This window comes from Lampris incognitus, chromosome 2 (assembly GCF_029633865.1).
Source record: "Lampris incognitus isolate fLamInc1 chromosome 2, fLamInc1.hap2, whole genome shotgun sequence".
Lineage (NCBI taxonomy): Eukaryota > Metazoa > Chordata > Actinopteri > Lampriformes > Lampridae > Lampris > Lampris incognitus.
In genome coordinates, this window is record NC_079212.1 from 152,304,744 (window position 1) to 152,326,329 (window position 21,586).

At 54.9% G+C, this 21,586-nt stretch overlaps 1 protein-coding gene across 1 annotated transcript in view; it reads right to left on the minus strand.

The window, feature by feature from the left end:
- The window catches only part of hgh1 (HGH1 homolog (S. cerevisiae)), a 166,744-nt gene extending 166,628 nt beyond the window's left edge, over positions 1-116 (minus strand). The window contains exon 1 of the mRNA XM_056274367.1: positions 94-116. The gene's annotated coding sequence lies outside the window, so the exon portion shown is untranslated. The remainder of the gene's footprint in view (positions 1-93) is intronic.
- Positions 117-21,586: the final 21,470 nt, after the last annotated feature.

The window sequence follows — 21,586 nt, forward strand, 5'->3', positions numbered from 1 at the left end:
TCCCACATACATTTCTGTCTCTCCTTCCTCATCCAACACAGCCTCTCTCTCAATCATACTGACCCATTCTCTCAGCATCACCCCCCTCACCACCTTGATCTTTCTAAATATCCTCTCCGCCGTTCCCAACCACTCTGGTACATACTCATACACTAAATGTTATGGCTCGCCCACCCCGCGCCGGCAACCAATCAGCTCGTCAGGGCGGGGCTTAAGTTTGGTGGCCTCCCACGTGCCCGTTGTCAGTTCGTGTTGTAACCTCCCCGCAGTAGCGGCCACTCTCCTCCCACGGTCCTTTTCTCTATGAACTCATCCCAGCCCTTGGTTCATGTTTTTCCCTTGCAAAGTTTCCCCGTGGAAGTATCCTGCCGTGTTCCCGTTTGGATTACCCGCGAGTTTTTTCCCCCTTGGACTTTCCGTTTTTTCCTTGTCGCTCATTGCCTTCCTATGTTTGACTATTTGTACGAGCAAGGAATAAAGTACGCCAGTTTTCGGCTACCCCCATCTCTGTCTGGTGTCGTGCGCTTGGGGTCTTCCACAAACCCTAACACTAAATCCCTTATCTTCCTAAAGCCCGCTCTCCAAGTCACCCTGTTGTAGATTGTGTTCCCCTCAAATGTGATTTTTGGATTTAAAAACACTGGTTGTTCCCACACCTGCTTTACATTCTTACATTCATACTGCACACGTTTCACAAACTCCCCCCACTCCTCCAACACCTCCTTGTAAAACTCAGACACTCCACTCAACATACATTTCTTCAGCTGCACGCCACTCTCTCCACACCCTCCACATTAATAAATTGCCTCCGTTACCCGACGCGGTAAAACTGGCTCCAGCTAAGGAGGAGTTCGCCATCATGGAGCGTCTGGGTATAGTGAGGCGTTCCAACAGCCCGTGGGCCTCACCGCTTCACATGGTGCCCAAGGCGGATGGGTCGTGGCGGCCTTGCGGCGATTTTCGCCGCCTGAACAACGTCACCGCCAATGACCGCTATCCCGTCCCACACATACAGGACTTTTCCATACGCCTGGCAGGTACCACTATTTTCTCTAAGGTGGACCTGGTGCGCGGCTATCATCAGGTTCCCGTGCGCGCAGAGGACGTGCCCAAGACCGCAGTGATCACCCCATTTGGGCTTTTTGAGTTCGTGCGCATGCCTTTTGGCTTGAAGGGGGCAGCGCAAACCTCTCAGAGGCTGATGGACTCGGTGTTGCGTGACCTTGCTTTCGTGTTCGTTTATCTCGACGACATATTAGTGGCCAGTCCGTCAGCTGAAGAGCACCTGGCGCACCTGAAACAGGTTTTCCGTCGTCTGGACGACCACGGCCTGATAGTCAACCCGGCCAAGTGTCAGTTTGGACTGCCGGTGATTGACTTCTTGGGTCACCGCATTTCGCCGCAAGGCGCGGTCCCGTTGCCTTCCAAGGTGCAAGCGGTGGCGGAATTTCCCCGCCCAGTCTCTGTTAAGGCATTGCAGGAATTCTTGGGAATGGTGAATTTCTATAACCGTTTCCTCCCTCGCGCTGCCCACCTCCTTCAGCCACTTTACGAAGCCCTGCGGTTTAAGAAGGCTAACGACCCTTTCGACTGGACTCCCGAACAGGTCCGGGCCTTTGACGGAGCTAAGTGCGCCCTGGCTAACGCTGCCCTCCTCGCCCATCCCACACCCACGGCATCCATAACTTTAAAAACCGACACGTCTGACATAGCCGTGGGAGCTGTGGTTGAACAGCGCGTGGCAAATGCGTGGCAGCCACACGCATTTTTTAGCCGCAAACTGCGAGATAGCGAGCGCAAGTACAGCGTTTTTGACCGGGAGTTGCTGGCACTGCACCTTGCAACCCGGCATTTCCGCTTCCTGCTGGAGGGTTGCCCATTCACGGCTTATGTGGCTCATAAACCGCTGACTTTCGCCATGTCCAAGGTGACTGAGCCGTGGTCTACTCGTCAGCAGCGCCACCTAGCGGCCATCTCCGAGTTCACAACAGACATTCACCATGTGTCCAACCGTGTTGCTGATTGTCTGTCGCGTGTGCTTGTGTGTCCTGTGCACCTCGGTGTGGATTTCCCCGCTATGGCTGCCGACCAGCCCAGCGACCCGGACGTCCTTGCCCTTAGGTCAACGCGTACCGGCCTCAAGCTAGAGGATGCTGTCATGCCGGAAGGCAGTCCTGCCCTCCTCTGCGATGTCTCCACCGGCCGTCCCCGCCCCGTTGTTCCAGTGGCCTGGCGCCGTCGAGTTTTCGATTCGATTCACTCCCTCTCGCACCCTGGAGTTCGGGCGTCGGTGAAGTTGGTCGGTTCCAAGTTCGTCTGGCCTGGCCTCCGCAAGGACGTCAAGGGGTGGGCAGCTGCATGTGTGGCGTGCCAGCGCGCTAAGGTCCACCAGCACACTAAGTCGCCCCTCGAACCGTTTCTGATCCCGGCCAGACGTTTCGACCACGTGCATGTTGACCTGGTGGGCCCTCTACCTTCTTCACAGGGTTTTACGCACCTGCTCACTATGGTAGATCGGACCACCAGGTGGCCAGAGGCTGTCCCTCTGTCCTCCACAACATCCTCGGACGTTGCACGCGCGTTTCTTTCCTCCTGGGTCGCCCGTTTCGGCACTCCGTCAGATATCACCTGAGACAGGGGCCCCCAGTTCGTGTCAGAGCTCTGGTCGGCACTTGCGCGATCCTTAGGTGTGCAGGTACACCGCACTACCGCGTGTATAGTAGGTTGCAGTATCACGAGGAGGCAAGATATAAGTTTACTGGTTTAATAGAGAACGACTGGTCCATGAGTACACTACAATCAGATGCACTGTCACTACACTGAATGCCCTCTAGCGGCAACGTAGCATTTATAGGCCACTGTATTAATGCGAAAAATAAAGTAGTCCCACAACACATCTCCTTTCCTTTGAGTCTTTGAGACAGTGCTGTTGTGGTTACACCGCCCCGAGCTGCCTCCCCGGCACGTTCAAGCCACTCCCCCAGCTCGGACGTGCCGGAAACATCCGAGCGCTCGGCTCGCGCTCTGAGACGAGCGCTGCACTGCACCAGGTGTTTGCCATCATCCATCAGGCACACCTGTGGCAATCAGGCAGCCTTCTACAAGAAGTCTCCCAGAACGTCTCTCAGTGCTTCGACGTACTGAACCCTGCGGTAAAGTTCTGACAAGCCCTCCAGCGTTCCTTGCATTCTGTTTATTCCCCAGTGTCTTATCTTCGTGTCTCTGTTTCCTCCCAAGACTCTCCCTCCGCCACTTCCACGGCTCCCCGCGTCTCCCTCGTCCCCAGCGACCTTCACGTTTCTCCCCGGACCTCTCCTGCGATCTCCCCCCTTGTCCCTCTATCTGGACCCCTCCTTTCGGACTCGACTTCCCGGATCTCGGACCTGGACTTTCTCGGACAACCCCCCCTTGGATCACGGACTGGACTTTCTCGCCAGGTGCACGCACATTTTTTCAACACCTCCTGGTCATTTACATACCGCACCACACATTGGCTAAAAACACTCACACATAGTTATACACGCAAACCACGGGACACCACACATAGTTTACTCACACATCCCACTAACAGAACGCCTTTTTTCACCATACATTTCCCTCCCACAATAAAACCTCCCTTTGCAGCTTTGGAAGTTAAATCGTGTCTGTCTGTCTTGGGTTTCGCCACACGGGTCAGGTTCTGGTGCGCGAGCATAACAGAACGTCGAAGCCATTATGGACCCAGGCAAACCCAAGGAGCGGACGGTCCCTGTGACGCCCCAGAGCTCCGTCCCCCTAGAGGCAGTAGTAAGGAGTCACAGTTGCCAACTTGTCTCTCTCTGCTCAGAGCTTACTACTGCCTTCACCCGTGTCACCGGAGAGATCAGCGATCTTCAGTCCGGCTCCCAGGCCGCGACGAGCACGTTAGATGCCCTCACCGCGCAGATCACTGCCCTCTCCACAGCGGTCTCCAGGATGAGCGACCACCCTGCCCTGGCCTCGGTCTCTGCCCCCAGCTCGGCCTCCGGTTTCCCCGTTCCTGGTCCCGACGTTCCCCCTCCGAGTCAACCCCCACTGGACCCCCGGTGCGAGCCTAACCTCCCCTGCCCCAAGGCCTTCGGTGGGGAGTTCGAGCTGTGCAGGGGTTTCCTTGGTCAGTGTGAGCTCCTGTTCAAACACCAGCCAGCTAGGTATAGGACAGGAGAGACCAAGGTAGCCCTTGTCATGTCCCTCCTCACCGGCAAAGCCCTCAGCTGGGCTATAGCGGCGGTAGGCCATACCGAGCAGCTCGCCTCGGACTATGGTGCCTTCCGCCGCGAGTTCAATCTGGTGTTCGACCACCCAGCTGACGGGCAGGACGCTGCCGGCCGCCTCCATTCCATCCAACAGGGAGCCAGGTCGGTGGCAGAGTATTCCCTGGAGGTAAGGATACTCGCGGCAGACAGTGGGTGGGATGACTCTGCGCTCAAGAGCGCGTACAGGAGGGGGCTGAGCGAGCCCATCAAAGATCTTATCGTTCGGGACCGCCCTGCCTCCTTCAACGAGCTCGTCACCCTCGCCCTCCAGATGGACGAACGGCTGCGGGAGCGGCGCCAGGAACGCGCCCCGCGCGCTGGCCCCTCCCATAGACCAACCCCCGTCCGTCCTACCGGTGCCTTCCCTGGGTCAGCGTCCCGTGGGCTCTCTCCACCCTCACACTCCACCTCGCAACCCTGGGTGGCTTCTGGATCCAGGCCGGAGGAGGAGCCCATGCAGTTGGGTCGGTCACGGCTCCCGCTGGAAGTTGGGGAGCAGAGGATGCATGGCCACCTCTGCTTCTACTGCGGGAGGTCGGGCCACTATATCAAGGCCTGCCCGACTCGCCCAAAAAGACCCGGCTCACTAGTGAGGGGTGTCCCAGTGAGTCTGACGACCCTGCCCCAGCCCAAGAAGGAGCACAACCACCTCTTTCCGGTCACTCTCACCTGGGGTAACCGCTCACTGTCTGTTGGTGCACTCCTGGATTCGGGGGCGGACGAGTGTTTGATGGACACCTCGCTGGCCCGGCAGGCCGGCATTCCACTCGTCCCCCTAGACACACCCCTCACAGCCCAAGCCCTAGATGGACGTTCACTAGGTAAAATCACACACAGCACTGCTTCCCTCACCCTCACTCTTTCGGGTAATCACGTGGAAGCTATCCGTTTCTCGGTTTTGCGCGCCCCTGGTGTTAGGAAGACCGTGGTTGGAACGGCACGATCCCTACATCTCTTGGTCTACTGGGCGGATTTTGGGTTGGAGCGTTGCGTGTCATGCCAACTGCCTTCGCTCCGCCCCCTCCCCGTCCAGCGGCCTCAGACCCGTGCCTCCTCCCACGGATCTCACTGGTGTTCCTTCCATTTATCACGATTTAGCCCCTGTATTTAGTAAAGAAAGTGCACTTTCCCTCCCCCCTCACCGTCCCTATGATTGTGCCATAGATCTCTTTCCCGGGGCCGCCCTTCCCACCGGTCGGTTGTATAACCTCACCGTCCCAGAGAAGGAGGCTATGCGCAATTATATCAGAGTCCCTGGCCTCAGGAATCATAAGGCCCTCGTCTTCCCCGGTGGCGGCGGGCTTCTTTTTTGTGGCAAAGAAGGAGGGCAGCCTGAGGCCTTGCATAGATTATCGAATGTTAAATAATATCACGTGAAAAATAAATACCCACTCCCCCTTATGAGTTCCACGTTCGAGCCACTCACTCACGCCACGGTGTTCACGAAGCTGGACCTGCGCAGCGCGTACCACCTGGTGCGCATCCGGGAAGGGGATGAATGGAAGACGGCCTTCAACACCCACCTAGGGCATTTCGAGTACCTCGTTATGCCCTTCGGCCTCACCAACGCCCCGGCCGTCTTCCAGGCATTGGTCAACGACGTGCTCCGGGACATGCTGAACACGTTCGCGGTGGTGTACCTGGATGACATACTCGTGTTCTCCAGGACTGAGGAGGAACACCACCAGCATGTCCGCCTGGTCCTCCAACGGCTGCTGGAGAACAGGCTCTTCGTGAAAGCCGAGAAGTGCGTGTTCCACTCCGCCTCCGTGGAGTTCCTTGGCCACATCGTGGAGAAGGGGCTCGTCCGCACTGACCCCAGGAAGACCCGAGCGGTGGAGGAGTGGGCACGGCCCACCAACAGGACGCAACTCCAGCGCTTCCTGGGGTTTGCAAACTTCTACCGGCGCTTCATCAGGGGGTTCAGCCGTGTGGCCGCCCCCCTCACTGCACTCACCTCCGCCCCTTCTCCTGGACCTCGGAGGCGGAAGCCGCCTTCTCGGCCCTGAAGAGGCTGTTCACAACGGCTCCGGTGCTCGCCCACCCGGACCCGTGCAGACAGTTCATCGTGGAGGTGGACGCATCGGACACGGGCATCGGAGCCGTCCTCTCCCAGCGGTCGGAGGAGGACCAGAAGATCCACCCGTGCGCCTTCTCCCGGCGTTTCAGTCCGGAGAAGAATTATGACATCGGCAACAGGGAGTTGCTGGCCGTTCACGCCGCCCTAGAGGAGTGGAGACACTGGCTGGAGGGAGCAGGGCAGCCGTTCATCGTATGGTCCGATCACAAAAACCTGACCTACGTACGGACGGCTAAGAGGCTCAACCCCAGGCAAGCGCGCTGGGCTCTTCTTCAGCCGGTTCGACTTCACCCTCACCTACCGCCCGGGCACCAAGAACGTCAGGGCAGACGCCCTCTCCCGTCTGTTTCCCGAGGGGTCCCCTGACGCCCCAGACACCATCCTTCCCCCGGCCCGGGTGGTGGGCGCCGTCACCTGGGCCATCGAATCAGTGGTGAGAAGGGCCCAGCGCGCCCATCCCGACCCAGGCAATGGACCCCGGAACCGGCTATTTGTGCCTCCCTCTGTCCGGCCCCAGGTGCTGGAGTGGGGCCACTCCAGCCATCTTGCCTGCCACCCCGGTGTCTACCGAACGGCGGCCTTCATCCGCAGGGGTTTCTGGTGGCCCACCATGGAGGCAGACACCAGAGTTCGTGGCAGCCTGCACCACCTGCGCCCGCAGCAAGGCTCTCCATCGCCCTCCAGCAGGTCTCCTGCGCCCCCTTCCTGTCCCCGGCCGACCTTGGTCCCACATTGCCTTGGACTTTGTAACTGGCCTCCCCGTGTCCCAAGGCAATGACACCATCCTGACCATTGTCGACCGGTTTTCCAAGGCCGTCCATTTTGTTGCCCTCACCAAACTCCCCTCTGCAGCCGAGACGGCGGACCTTCTCGTCTCCCACGTCGTCCGACCTCATGGAATTCCCCTGGACATTGTCTCTGACCGTGGTCCCCAGTTCACTTCGAAGGTATGGCAGGCCTTCTGTAAGGGGATTGGGGCCACGGTCAGCCTCTCCTCCGGGTATCACCCCCAGACCAATGGGCAGGCAGAGCGGGCCAATCAAGCCCTGGAGGCGGCTTTGCGTTGCGTTACCACCAGCAACCCCGCCTCCTGGAGCAAGTACCTGCCCTGGGTGGAGTACTCGCTCAACTCCATGGAGAGTTCGGCTACCGGTTTGTCCCCCTTCGAGTGTTCCCTGGGCTATCAACCCCCTCTGTTCCCCCATCAGGAGTTGGAGGTAGCGGTCCCGTCCACGAGGGCCCATCTCCGCCGATGCCGGCGCGTTTGGAAGACCGCCCGGGCCGCTATGTTGCAAGCTACAGAGCGGGCCCGGCGCAGCGCCAACCGGCGGAGAGTGCCGGCCCCAGCTTATCGACCTGGCCAGAGGGTATGGCTCCTGGCCCGGGACCTGCCCCTCCCTACCCTCAACCGGAAGCTGGCTCCCCGCTACGTCGGTCCCTACACCATCGACCGCATCGTCAACCCTTCGGCGGTGCGTCTCCATCTCCCTACCTCACTCAAGATCCATCCCGTCTTCCATGTCTCGCGCCTCAAACCGGTAGCCACCAGCCCCCTGTCTCCCCCTGTCCAAGCTCCTCCACCCCCCAGGGTCCTCGACGGTGGTGACATGGTCTGGGATGTCGACCAGCTGCTCGCCGTACGCCGCCGGGGGCGTGGGTACCAATACCTGGTGGACTGGGTTGGCTATGGACCCGAGGACCGCAGCTGGGTTCCCCGGTCCAACCTGGCCGACCCCGCACTCGTGGAGGAGTTCTATCGGGCCCACCCCAACGCCATCGGACGGTCGCCCGGTGTCTCCCGTAGGAGGGGGGGTCCTGTTGTGGTTACACCGCCCCGAGCTGCCTCCCCGGCACGTTCAAGCCACTCCCCCAGCTCGGACGTGCCGGAAACATCCGAGCGCTCGGCTCGCGCTCTGAGACGAGCGCTGCACTGCACCAGGTGTTTGCCATCATCCATCAGGCACACCTGTGGCAATCAGGCAGCCTTCTAAAAGAAGTCTCCCAGAACGTCTCTCAGTGCTTCGACGTACTGAACCCTGCGGCAAAGTTCTGACAAGCCCTCCAGCGTTCCTTGCATTCTGTTTATTCCCCAGTGTCTTATCTTCGTGTCTCTGTTTCCTCCCAAGACTCTCCCTCCGCGATTTCCGCGTCTCCCTCGTCCCCAGCGACCTTCACGTTTCTCCCCGGACCTCTCCTGCGATCTCCCCCCCTTGTCCCTCTATCTGGACCCCTCCTTTCGGACTCGACTTCCCGGATCTCGGACCTGGACTTTCTCGGACAACCCCCCTTGGATCACGGACTGGACTTTCTCGCCAGGTGCACGCACATTTTTTCAACACCTCCTGGTCATTTACATACCGCAGCACACATTGGCTAAAAACACTCACACATAGTTATACACGCAAACCACGGGACACCACACATAGTTTACTCACACATCCCACTAACAGAACGCCTTTTTCACCATACATTTCCCTCCCACAATAAAACCTCCCTTTGCAGCTTTGGAAGTTATTTCGTGTCTGTCTGTCTTGGGTTTCACCACACGGGTCAGGTTCTGGTGCGCGAGCATAACAAGTGCTTTCTATATGAACATATTACAAGGAAACCTTTTGTTAAAGTTAACTTAGGAAACATTTCAAAATGATTGCATTTCCAAACTGAACATCAACAAGTCATTAAACAAGAATTAGTCCTACTCTAAGATGATCTGGGTAGACTGCCAGTCACCAGCACAGTTGCAGTGGATTATTCTGCCACTCAATGCATACTGTGTACTATTCTGGAACAAAGTCTTTAAATCTTTCTGGGGGTCTAACAACTCGGCCACGAGATGTCATTTTCTCTTGGGCTTGTGGTACCCCTGCTGCAGCAAGCAGATCCTCGTGGGAAGCAGGTAGCTCTGGCACGTTGTCGTTGGCAGCAGGTGGGTGTGGTACATCGCTTTCAGGTTGTCCTTTTTCAGGTGGAAGCGCGGCAGCGCTAGTGATTGGTTTAAGGTGACGTCGGTTTCCCCTCTCCGTCTGTACAAGGTAAGACCTAGGTGTGTCACATTTCTCACCCATCCCTGCTCATTGTCCAGCTTTACAGCCACTCTGGCACCCGGATGGAGTATTGGTAAGTCTCTAGCATTGTGTCTCCTATTTTAGTTACATCTGTAGCTTTGTTTTGCCATTTCATCGGCTTGTCTCACCTGCTCGAAGTCTGGCCATGCCGGCTGTAGGTTTGACTTGAGTGTGGGGACCGTTGTCTTGATTTGCCTGCCCAGCATGAGTTGTGCTGGGCTCACTCCAGTGGCTTGAAGTGGTGTTGCTCTGTAGCTCATCAGAGCTGTGAGGGGGTCAGGCTGTTTCAGGATCTTTTTCGCTGTCTGCACCGCCTTTTCTGCTTCTCCATTGGATTGAGCATAGTGGGGACTCGAGGTGATGTGCTGGAAATCAAAGTCAGTAGCAAACTGGTCAAAGGCTTGTCCAGTGAACTGTGGGCCGTTATCTGTTACAAGAACATCAGGGCATCCCCAGCGTGAAAACATGTTCTTTAAGTGTGCTCTGGTAGTCTCTCCTGACAGGTTCTGTAGGTAGGCTATTTCTATATATCTGGAAAAGTAATCTACATACCAAGTAATGTTTCTTGTCTACCTCACAGATGTCCGCAGCTACCCTCTCCCATGGGCGGTTGTCATGAGAGGTTCTCTCCTTTCAATTGGCCTTGGCTCTTGACAGTATCTGCAACTACTGACCATGTTCTCAATATCTTTCCCTATCCCAGGCCACCAGACACTTTGTCGGGCACGCTCCCTGCATTTAACGATGCTCTGGTGGCCATCATGAATGCGCTGCAGTATTTGTCTCCGCATAGCTCGACTGCTTTGTTTAGAGTCAAATCCGGCATCAACTGTAATTCTTCTGACAGCTCTCTGTCTAATATCCCTACGACCAGTCTGTCTCGGATATTCTCCTCCTTTACAGCCGCGAATGAACATGTGGATGCCAGCTCATGCAAACTCCTAATATACTCTTCTGCAGACTCACCCTGCCTTTGCATCCGCTGGTGAAACTTGGCGCGTTCGTGAATAACATTGACTTTGGGCAATAATTTTCTAGTTTCTGTAACACCGTTTCATAATCATCTTCCTTTTCATCCGCTCCGAACGTGAACGTCTTGTAGACTTGTTCAGCCTCTTTGCCCAACGAATATAGCAACGTACTGACTTGTACCTCTCCGTCTTTCTTATGGAGCTCCGTTGCAGTCCTGTAACGTTGGAAGCGTTGGCGCCACTCCGGCCATTGTTCTGGGTGAGTGAAATCAAAGTTTTCTGGCGGTGAGAATTTCGCAATTTCGTCCGATTGTCTTGTGTGGCTATGGGTACGTAGACTTCTGACACCATGTATAGTAGTGTCGCGGTTTTTCTATAGCCCGGATAACTATGGATGGAGGCGGGGACTTTTAGGTGCGACAAACCGGGCTTCACCACCGTTAGCTGGATAGCTGCGCCAATGCTAGGGCTAGCCTGCTAGTTAGCTAGTTAGCCGTGTGCTAATGGGTTAGCAAGCTCACCTTGGGACCAGGGCTGGTGATGGAACAGGGCGGCTGAGCTCTAGGCGGGGCGGGAGATGGATGGCTGCTCTCCGGGGTGCGTGTCTCTCTCTCTCTCTGTACTCTGGCTCCGGTGTGACCGGGTGAATGTCTCTCTCAGTCTCTCTGGGGAAGCTCTCGGGGGTAGTCCGCTAGCTACAGGTACCGAGACAGTCTGCTGCTAACACTACCACTGCTAGCCACCGTATCTACTGTCTAGCCCAGGATACGCTAGGTTTCCCTGCTCTATCCCACGCTAAGGTGACAGTCTACGATATGGTTACTAAACAGTTCTGGCGCTTTGTCTCTCCCGCGGTGTCTAATATAGTTGCGTCTGTGACAGCGCGAGCTAACCTGTGATTGGTCCTCTAGCTGCACGAGCCCAGTGCAACATTCCAAGTACATCCTCAGGCATTTCCCACTACACTGCCCCCCTCCAGCACTGTTGAGTCCCTTCAACATAAATGAACAACAGACTACAAAGATCAGTCTGATTAATCTAACACGATAAACGGGACAGAACACCCGTGAAATGAACTAGGCCCGGAACAAAGGGTGTCAAACAAATGTGGGTGGTCGCTATCCATACTGGACTCTTGTGACTAGCCTAGTAACCCCCAAGTCAACTAGTCACGTCCGTCAAAGTTAGTCTAGGAGCCAGGCGGGCCTCCGGACTGGCCGGCCCCGTCTGGTGGTGTACGGGAGATGGGACTCAGCGGCGTCGGCTTCGTCTCCTTCTGGGTCAGGGGCGTTGGACTGCCCGCCCGGAGCACAGGCTGCTGTCCCACGACGTTGGGTGATTGTCGACTCGCCTGAAGAGTAGCTGGCAGCAGTGTGTTGGAGCGGCTGGAACCGAGCCGGGGAGCCTGGTGTGCTGGGTCCTCCATCGTCGTTTGCGTGGAACAGGTTCTCCAGCCGGAGATCAAGGTCTTCATCGATCTCCTCCTGCTCTGTCACTCCTTCGTACTCCTCTGTTCTCTGCGCCCCCGGCTCCTCCATGTCAGCAGCGGGAGGACCTCCTTCAGGTGTTTCCTGCGGCCCTATGGCTGGTGCTGGAGCAGACAACAGAGCATGGCGCCTCCGCTGAATCCAGACCGGCACGTCGTCTGAGAGGTAGGGTAGCAGTCGATCGTGGTGGAGGACTCTCTCCTTACGACCTTCCTGGACTCTGTACAAGACGTCTCCCATCTTCTCTGTGATGAGGCCGGGACCTCTCCACCGTGGCTTCAACTTTGGAGATTGACCCTTCTTCCTGGTGTCGTCCCGGACATACACTAGATCTCCAGGGTGAAATGTGCGTTGTCGAGCACGTAGGTCGTGGTCCTTCTTGTTCCTGAGCTGGGCAGCACGGAGATGCTGGCGCGCCACTTCGTGGGTGTCCCGCATGTTCGCCTCCAGGTCAGCAACATACTCGGCTGGGGAAGTGCGATGAACGTTGGCTTCCTGCACCCTCAGGGTGAGTCCTTGCGGCTGGTTGACTTCTCGCCCAAGCATCATCCGGTTTGGTGTGTAACCCGTACAGGCATGGGGTGAGCTGCGGTAAGCCCCGGCGAGGAGGTGGAGGTGTTGGTCCCACTCGCTCTGGTGTTTCCCCACGTTACAGCGGATCATTTGCAGGAGAGTTCGGTTGAACCTCTCGACTTGACCATTCGACGCAGGATGGTAGGGGGTCGTTCTGGTCTTGGCCACCTGGAGAAGTTCACAGAGCTCACGAAACAGGGCACTCTCGAAGTTGCGTCCCTGGTCTGTGTGGATCTCCAGGGGTACTCCAAACCTGGAGAGGAACTCCTGTAGCAGCTTCTGAGCGGTGATCTCTGCAGTTTGCTCGGGGATCGGGGCCACCTCCACCCAGCGCGTGAACTGGTCCACCATCACAAGGATGTATCGGTTCCCCATCTTGGATACTGGGAGCGGTCCAACCACGTCGATGTGAACCCTGTCCATAGGAGCGCCGGCCTGGTACATCTGCAAGGCAGCTCTGCCTGTTCTTCCAGAGGATTTACACGCCTGACATTCAGGACAGCGTCGGACGAACTGGTTCACACTGTCAGTCAGACCAACCCAGTAGAACTCTCTGCGAACTCGATGGTAGGTCTTCTCACGGCCCAAGTGACCGGACAGCAGGGCGCAGTGACACAAACGTAGGACCTCTTCTTGGAGCGCTGTTGGAACAATGAGACGGAGGATGGATGGCGTGTCAGCTCCTTCGTCCCAGCGGTAGTACAGGACTCCATTTCGCCTTTCTACTTGCGTCCAGACCAACCAGTACTTCCGTGCAGCAGGTCCTTCCAGCGCCATCTCCTCCTGTGACGGTAGCTTCCCCTCATCCTTCCACTGGTGCAACTTCGCTAGCACGGCGTCTCCCCTCTGGCGCTCCGCTAGCTCGTTGGTCGAATACTGGGCTAACCAGTTGATAGCAGGTGGTTCACTCTCTTCAGCACCATTCTGATGTTCATTGACAGGTTGTGACATCGTTAGGCCTCCTGCCTCTCCTCCTGGAGCCGATGGTGGAGCGCCCTCTTCTGCCGCTCCGGAGGTGTTCTCTTCCGAGTCAGTTCGACGGATCGCTAGCGGGACCACATCATCCACATCGTCGCTGAACCTTGCCCAATGGTGGTGTTCACGGTGACAGTAGGAGCAACCTCCACAAGGCAGCGAGTCCAGACTCTCCCCAGCATGATAGCAGTCACAGGCGGGTTTGGGTGACCTGGACAGCGCGTCCGCGTTGCTGTGCTTGACTCCTGGCCGGTGTTCGATTTTGAAGTCGTACTGGCTCAGCTCCTCGATCCACCTCGCCAGCTGGCCTTCTGGGCTCTTGAACCGAAACAGCCAAATCAAACTGTTATGGTCCGTCCGGATGATGAACGACCGGCCCAACAGGTAGTGGCGAAACTGCCGTGTGAAGCGGACTACAGCCAGAAGCTCTCGGCGTGTGACGCAGTATCGCTGCTGTGTGCTTTGCAGATGTGCACTGGCGTAGGCTATGACCTTTTCTTCTCCTGCTTGCATCTGTGACAGGACAGCTCCGACGCATGTGTTGGACGCGTCAGTGTCGAGCAGAAACAGTCCATCTCGAGTGGGGTATGCCAGAAGAGGTGCCGTGGTGAGTCTTGCCTTTAACTCCTCGAAGGCTACTTGTTGTGTGTCGCCCCACTTAAACTCCTCCCCCTTTTTTCTAACTAACACCACTGGAGAGGCCCATTCCGAAGTGGATGGTGTAATCACTCCGGCCTCTAGCATGCTCTTCAGGTGCCGCTCCTCTTCTTGTTGAAAGCCCAGGGGCGTGCGCCGAGCCGGTTGTCGGACAGGTTGGCCTTCGCTAGTGTTGATTCGGTGCTGGACCGCATCGAAGCGCCCCAGGTCCGCGTCACTGGCCGCGAACACGCCCTGGTGTTCAATCAGGAGTTGTTGCCGGGCCCTCCGCTGATCCTCATCCAACCCTTCACTGGCGGACTCATACAGGGACGACAGATGGTCGGGCAGACCCATAGTTGGTGACGACTCCATCCGTCGGACTGTGGCTGGTTCATTTTTTCGGCTCATGTCGTCCTCTTGTGGGGCCTGAAGCTCCTCTTCCGCCTCCACTAGCACGCCGAGGCAGGCTCCTTTCTTCAGCCTAACTTCTTTCGGCATCAGGTTACACAGTCGCACAGGGACGTGTGGGGCAATGTTGACCAACACACTGCCAGATGAAACTCCCTCGGTGAGGCCAGCAGGCTCCAGGACGGCGGAGATACCTGCCTTGGGGCTTTCCACCACACCCCAGACGTTCTGCTCGCTCTCCGCTGATAGTGTCAAAGAGTCCTGCAGCAGTACGCGAGAGACGGCGTACTCCCCCACGGACGTACCCACGATAACTGTGGCCACTGGCTCCCCTTCGACGTAGACCTGGCCTCCCCCGGATACAGTGACATGAGCGGCCAACATGAGATCTAGGCCCAGGAGGAAGGGGTCGCGGATGGGCGCGACGAACACATCCCATTCGATGGTCTTGGGGCCCAAGCGGATGGTCACCCTATACTTCGGGGTTTCAGCCATGTCTTTACCCTCTTCAGCGTTACGCAGAATGGCGATTCCGACGCTCGGCTGGTCGGCCAGATTTAATCGTTGGAATGTGTCTCGGGACATCACCGTGGCTTCGGCCCCTGTGTCAACGATGCACTTCAGCTGCAGGCTGTTCACGGTGATGGGAATGACGAGACTGGGTCCATTCCCCGAGGCTCGGCCGAGATTGACTGATGGCTGCTCGCTGACCTTCCTCGGAGCCCTCGGGCTTGGTGACCGTGAGTTACACTCTCGCTTGAAATGGCCCTCCTCTCCACACTGGTAACAGGTCCCTTTGCTGCGGGAACTTGGGCTCGGGGACCGCTGCGCTCGTTGCCCCGTGTGCGCGTAGGTAGCCCGCTCAAGCGTCCTTCCCCGTTCCACTCCTACTTGTTCTTTGGCCATGTACCGCTCGATGTTTAAGAGCACCTTGTTAATGTTGTCGATGCCACTGGCCAGGGTCTTGAGCTCGGGGGTGCTCATGCTGTCTCCTACCGGCGGAGGACTTGGAGAGCTATCGCGACGCCGCTCGTCTTCCCATGCTACTCGCCGGATTCTCCCTTTTACTTCAACCTCTCGCCCCAGCGTCGCTTTAAAGTCATACTCGCGTGCCTCAACCTTCCTGATTGCTTCAGCTAGTGTTTTGGGTTCTGCCCCCAGGACTTCATACGCGATGTTTTGGTTCTTCAGCCCGCGCAGAAAGGCTTCTGCAGCGTAGGCCTCCTGCAGTGTAACACCAACCTGCGGGTATGCCAGTGTGACAAGTCTCCTCACTTCCTCGCCAAACTCATAGAGGGTCATCTCTCTGGCCTGCTTAACCTCGCTGAGTTTACGGCGCGCCGTTCCCTCAGGCAGCTCTTTACTGTAGCGGCGGCGTAACTGGGTGATGAGCGCGTGGTAGTCATCTTTTATCGGAGCCGGCTGCGCGATGACAAAAGACATGGCGTTGTCCCTCAGTCGGAGATACAAGGCGTCCAAACAGGTCTCGTCGGTCCAGCCCCTCTTTCTCGCCATCCGTTCGAATGGTCCAACGAAACTATCCCAGTCGCCCTTACCATCAAAAGTGGCGAGGAGCTTGATGTCATTTTCGTGTCCTCGGTCAGGACCTTGTGAGCTTCGGTTGCCGCTCCGACTTTGAAGGTCTCCTGTCTGGCTCTGTTGACCTCTAGAGGAACCTGCCTGCCCTCCAACGCTGTCATCCAGCAGGTTTCGGCCGCCGTTGCTGTCCAGGGACATTTGGCCACCCTGCATCCCGTCGGGGGGTGGTACTGCAGTCGCTCCATTTTTTCCACCATGACCGATCGGAGTGCTGGTAAGTGGTGCGGGCTCACTGGGTCCATTTCCTGTATAGCGCAGGGCTGCTGGGGCCGCTTTGCTGCTCGGCCTGGCTGGCGTCTCCTCGTTGCGCCGGTCGCTCAAGTTAGCCACTGCGGCCATAGCTGCTGGCAACAGGTGATCAGCGCCGTCTCGCTGTCTGGCCCCTGGGTTCTCCCGGGCCGGGGTGAACTGCGAGAGTAGGCTCATGTCTTGCACCGTTCTGCTAGTTCGTTCTCCGAGCACAGCCCCTGCCGACCCTACACCACTATCGCTTTGAGGGCTACTAGGAGAAACCCCTTGCTTCACTACTTGAGCGATGGGCGACAAACCGGGAGGCTCACCTTGGATATCTGAACGATGACGGGCCCAATCGGTGCGCTGAATGGGAGGTGTGGGGGGACGAGATCGCTTAGCCACCGCTTCCGCTAGTCCATCGATATGCGCTGTGAGGGCCTCCATCTGCATCTCTATCTGGCGTTGCATCTTAACCTGGGTCTGGCGTTCCATGTTTTCCATCTGGCGTTGCATCTGAACCTGGGTCTGGTTCATGGTTTCCATCTGCGCCAGGAGGAGCTTCATCCAGGCGTGCTCTCCGGGGTCTTCTGTCCCCACACCAGCACCATCCAGACTCAACTCAGACTGTTCTTTTACATTTTCTTTGTCCTGTGACATTTTTATTTTTCCACTGATTTACGTGACTACTGAAGAAATTACAGTGCTTCACAAAATGGCTGACTCACTCAGTTGCTAGCTAGCTATAGCGATGCCGCCAAAAAGCTGCTAAATGCTGCTTTGAAATGCTGCAGAATGTCAATGCTAATTAGCTAGCGCCACTGGACGTCCTTTTGTGCACTTTCAGGGTGAAACTCGGTGAAAAACAATATCCTCACAGTGTGAATGGCGTTGAGAAACTAATGAGTCTTTTTATTCACTTTTTCGTTTGGGTTCCACTTCATAAAGAAGTTTCTTATTCACTTTTTTCGTTGGGGTTCTACTTCACGAAGAAGTACAAAATGGCTTCTTGCTAGCTGGGTTAGCTCACAGTGTGCAGGCTGAATTATGCCGCCTTGTGACCGGGGCAGGATCCTCCGGTGTTGAGATTATGGCGAATCCCAACCTTTTATCCCACTTCTGACACCACTTGTCGCGGTTTTTCTATAGCTCGGATAACTATGGATGGAGGCGGGGACTTTTAGGTGCGACAAACCGGGCTTCACCACCGTTAGCTGGATAGCTGCGCCAATGCTAGGGCTAGCCTGCTAGTTAGCTAGTTAGCCGTGTGCTAATGGGTTAGCAAGCTCACCTTGGGACCAGGGCTGGTGATGGAACAGGGCGGCTGAGCTCTAGGCGGGGCGGGAGATGGATGGCTGCTCTCCGGAGTGCGTGTCTCTCTCTCTCTCTGTACTCTGGCTCCGGTGTGACCGGGTGAATGTCTCTCTCAGTCTCTCTGGGGAAGCTCTCGGGGGTAGTCAGCTAGCTACAGGTACCGAGGCAGTCTGCTGCTAACACTACCACTGCTAGCCACCGTATCTACTGTCTAGCCCAGGATACGCTAGGTTTCCCTGCTCTATCCCACGCTAAGGTGACAGTCTACGATATGGTTACTAAACAGTTCTGGCGCTTTGTCTCTCCCGCGGTGTCTAATATAGTTGCATCTGTGACAGCGCGAGCTAACCTGTGATTGGTCCTCTAGCTGCAGGAGCCCAGTGCAACATTCCAAGTACATCCCCAGGCATTTCCCACTACAGTAGGTTGCAGTATCACGAGGAGGCAAGATATAAGTTTACTGGTTTAATAGAGAACGACTGGTAAATGAGTACACTACAATCAGATGCGCTGTTACTACACTGAATGCCCTCTAGCGGCAACGTAGCATTTATAGGCCACTGTATTAATGCGAACAATAAAGTAGTCCCACAACACATGGCGTACCACCCTCAGGCTAACGGCTTGTGTGAACGTTTTCACCAGTCGCTCAAGGCAGCGCTGTGCGCTGCGCTCTCGGATGGTAACTGGATGGACCGTTTACCTTGGGTTATGCTCGGGTTGCGTTCGGCTCCTAAGGAGGACCTCGACGCTTCGCCCGCTGAGCTGGTGCTCGGTCAGCCACTCCGCGTCCCTGGGGAATTGTTGCCTGGGAGTTCCGCTCCTCGACCCCGTCCGGCCGTTTATCCTTTTTTGTCCGACAGCACTCGGGTTCCAGGCCCCGTTCACCACTGTTTTCCGCGGTCGTTCGTGCCTGTGGAGCTCATGTCGGCTCGTTTTGTTTTTGTACGGCATGATGCTCACCGCTCGCCCCTCCAACCCCCATACGATGGCCCATTTCGGGTTCTTGAGACGGGTCCTAAGGGTTTTGTGCTGGACATGGGTGGGCGTGGGGAGCGTGTCACGCTTGATAGGCTTAAACCGGTGCACAGGGTGGCAGGCGAAGTTGTGTTTCCGGCCCACGTTCCCCGTCGGGGTCGTCCTCCTTCCAGGACCCCGGCAGTGTCTTCACGGGTTCAGCGTTCTGCTTGTCGGCCGGCATTGGATTGTGTTTCACCTGCTGTTTCGGCTGAGGGACGGCGCAGCCGTTATGGCAGGCTGCTTAAGCCTCCAGTGAGACACTGATTTTCTTTCCAGGAGTCCCTTCTGGGTGTTCGGGGGGGGGCTGTGTGGCGGACACTAGGGGCTGTGCCTCTCCCCCAGCAGGGCTGTGAGCTGGGGGCGTGGTTTACGTTCCCGGGCTCTCTGGTGCAGGGTTGTTCCTGCTGCAGTTTGGTTTTGGAGCTGAGGAATCAACTTCAAACTCGCCTTCGTCTCCTGCGTTTTTCCTCATCCTGCCACAACACAGTTAAAAATTTCAAGAACAAGAAGTCCACTGACTGGAATGGAACAGACATGTTTATGGTCAAAAATATCATCGAATGGGTCCGCGGTGGTGTAGCGGTCTAAGCATCGGCTTTGTGTCGATGCAGTTGCCCACTGGGGACTGGGGTTCGCGCCCCGGTCTCGTCAGATCCGACTATGGCCGGACTTGATGAAGCAGCAATAATTGGCAACGCTGTCTTCGGGAGGGGGCGGAGTCGGCTTGTGTTCGTCACGTGACTGCGTCTCTGTGGGTGTCGGAAAAAACAGTGGTTCGGCCTGGAGTCGCCTTGTTACGGAAGTGGGGAGGCGTCTCCTTCCAGACTGCCGGCCGGAGAGATGCAGTTGGCGAACGCATGTAGTACGAGAGTGGGTGTTTGAACTAGAATAGGGATCGAATGGCCACTAAATCGGGAGAAAAAGGGAAAAATCAGAAATAAATTTTATAAAAAAATCCACAAAAAAATCATTGAATGCATTGCAAAACCTTTGTGTCACATCTGTAACCAATCCCTACAAACTGGTGTTTTTCCAAACAAAATGAAAACAGCCGTGGTTATACCAATCTATAAGTCTGGTGATAAACACGTCCTTTAAAATTACAGACCTGTTTCCTTGCTTCCACAGTTCTCAAAAATACTAGAAAAAAATATCCTTTTCAAGAATACATGACTTCATCACAAAACATAATGTACTGTGTGATCAGCAATATGGTTTTAGAGCAAACAGAACAACTTCATTTGCACTCATAGAATTTGTAGGAAATATCGGCTGTAGAAAAAAATGCAATAGGGGTATTTCTGGATCTAAAAAAAGCATTTGACACCGTAGACCATGAATTATTACTGAAAAACTACAATCATATGGAGTTAGGAGAACCACACTCTCCTGGTCAACCAGCTATCTAAAAGACAGATATCTACTATATGTTGAATTACAAAACTTCAAGTCTCACCTACTGAAAGTCACATGTGGGGTCCCCCAGGGCTCAGTGTTGGGACCATTACTGTTTATTCTGCATATAAACAATATTTGTGAAGTGTCTGAATCTCTGAAAGCCATTTTATTTACTAATGACACAAATGTATTTTGCTGTGGGGATCATCTGGGTCAACTCCTGAATATAGTGGAAAAGGACCTGATGAAGTTAAAGACGTGGTTTGATGCTAACAAACTAACATTGAATTTAAGTAAAACAAAATGTATAATCTTTGGTAACCGTAAAATTAACTCAATCAAGAAACTCATGATTAATAATGTAGAAATAGAAAGAGTGACTGAAATTAAATTTCTTGGGGTAATAGTGGATAATAAATTATGTTGGAAACCACATATAAATTATACCAAGGCCAGAGTATCCAAATCAATTGCAATACTATTCAAAGTCAAAGATCTTCTAAATCAAGCTTCACTTTACACCTTGTACTGTTCCCTCACACTTCCGTACATCACCTACTGTGTGGAAGTGTGGGGGAAGACATACAAAAACCAACACCGATTCAATCTTCATTATTCAAAAAAGAGCCATAAGGATAGTAAACAGAGCCAACTGCAGAGAACCAACAAACCAACTCTTTATCAAACTAAAAAGACTAAAATTCAAAGATCTGGTGGACTATAAAACTGCTCAAATCATGTCCAAAGTGTTAAATCATTAAGTACCCAGCAGTATCCAGGGGCTTTTCCAGCTGAGGGAGAGTAATTATGACCTGAGAGGAATAAGTACGTTTAAACAAAACCCAGTAAGGACAAACGCAAAATATCATTGTGTCACACCAAAGGTGTCAAGATATGGAGTAATTGCAGTGATGAAATGAACACATGTGAATCAAGAATCAAATGTGAAAGACTCTTTAAGCAATATGCTGAGCAGATATGGGATGGAGCCGGGACATCTGGTGTGAGTTGTTCTTGAGTTGTTTTGGTGTTGCTCTGCACCTGCTGTGTTCTTGTTGTGTTGGATGAAGGATCTTTGTGTGGTTTACTGGATAGACGCCATGCTCACTGGTGGGAGATGACTGACTTTTCATTTGAATCACACGGTTCACTGTTGAAATGCTAAAATAGAAAAAGGGGGTAGGACTAGAAAAGGTTTTTTACTTCTGCCTCCTCCTTTTCCAACCGCCGACATTTAAACCAAATGTTTGATGAGGATATTGCTCGCTTGGTTTGATTTTTTCTCTTTTGTTTCATTTTATTACTAGAAGAACCCCGCTACAATGTAGCGGTTTGGTTATCCACCCGTCTAAATCTCCCTCCTCTTCATCCTGCCAGCTAACCGCCTTCCCCCTGCCCCTAAACCCCCCCCACTCCAACTCCCTCCCCCCAAATGCTCAGAATCATCGGAAATGCCGAGAAAAGTGGTTTTAGCCATTTTTAGAACATGCATATTTTGCATAATTATGCACAATTAATTATGCATAATTTTAATTGTCTGGGGTTTTTCCCG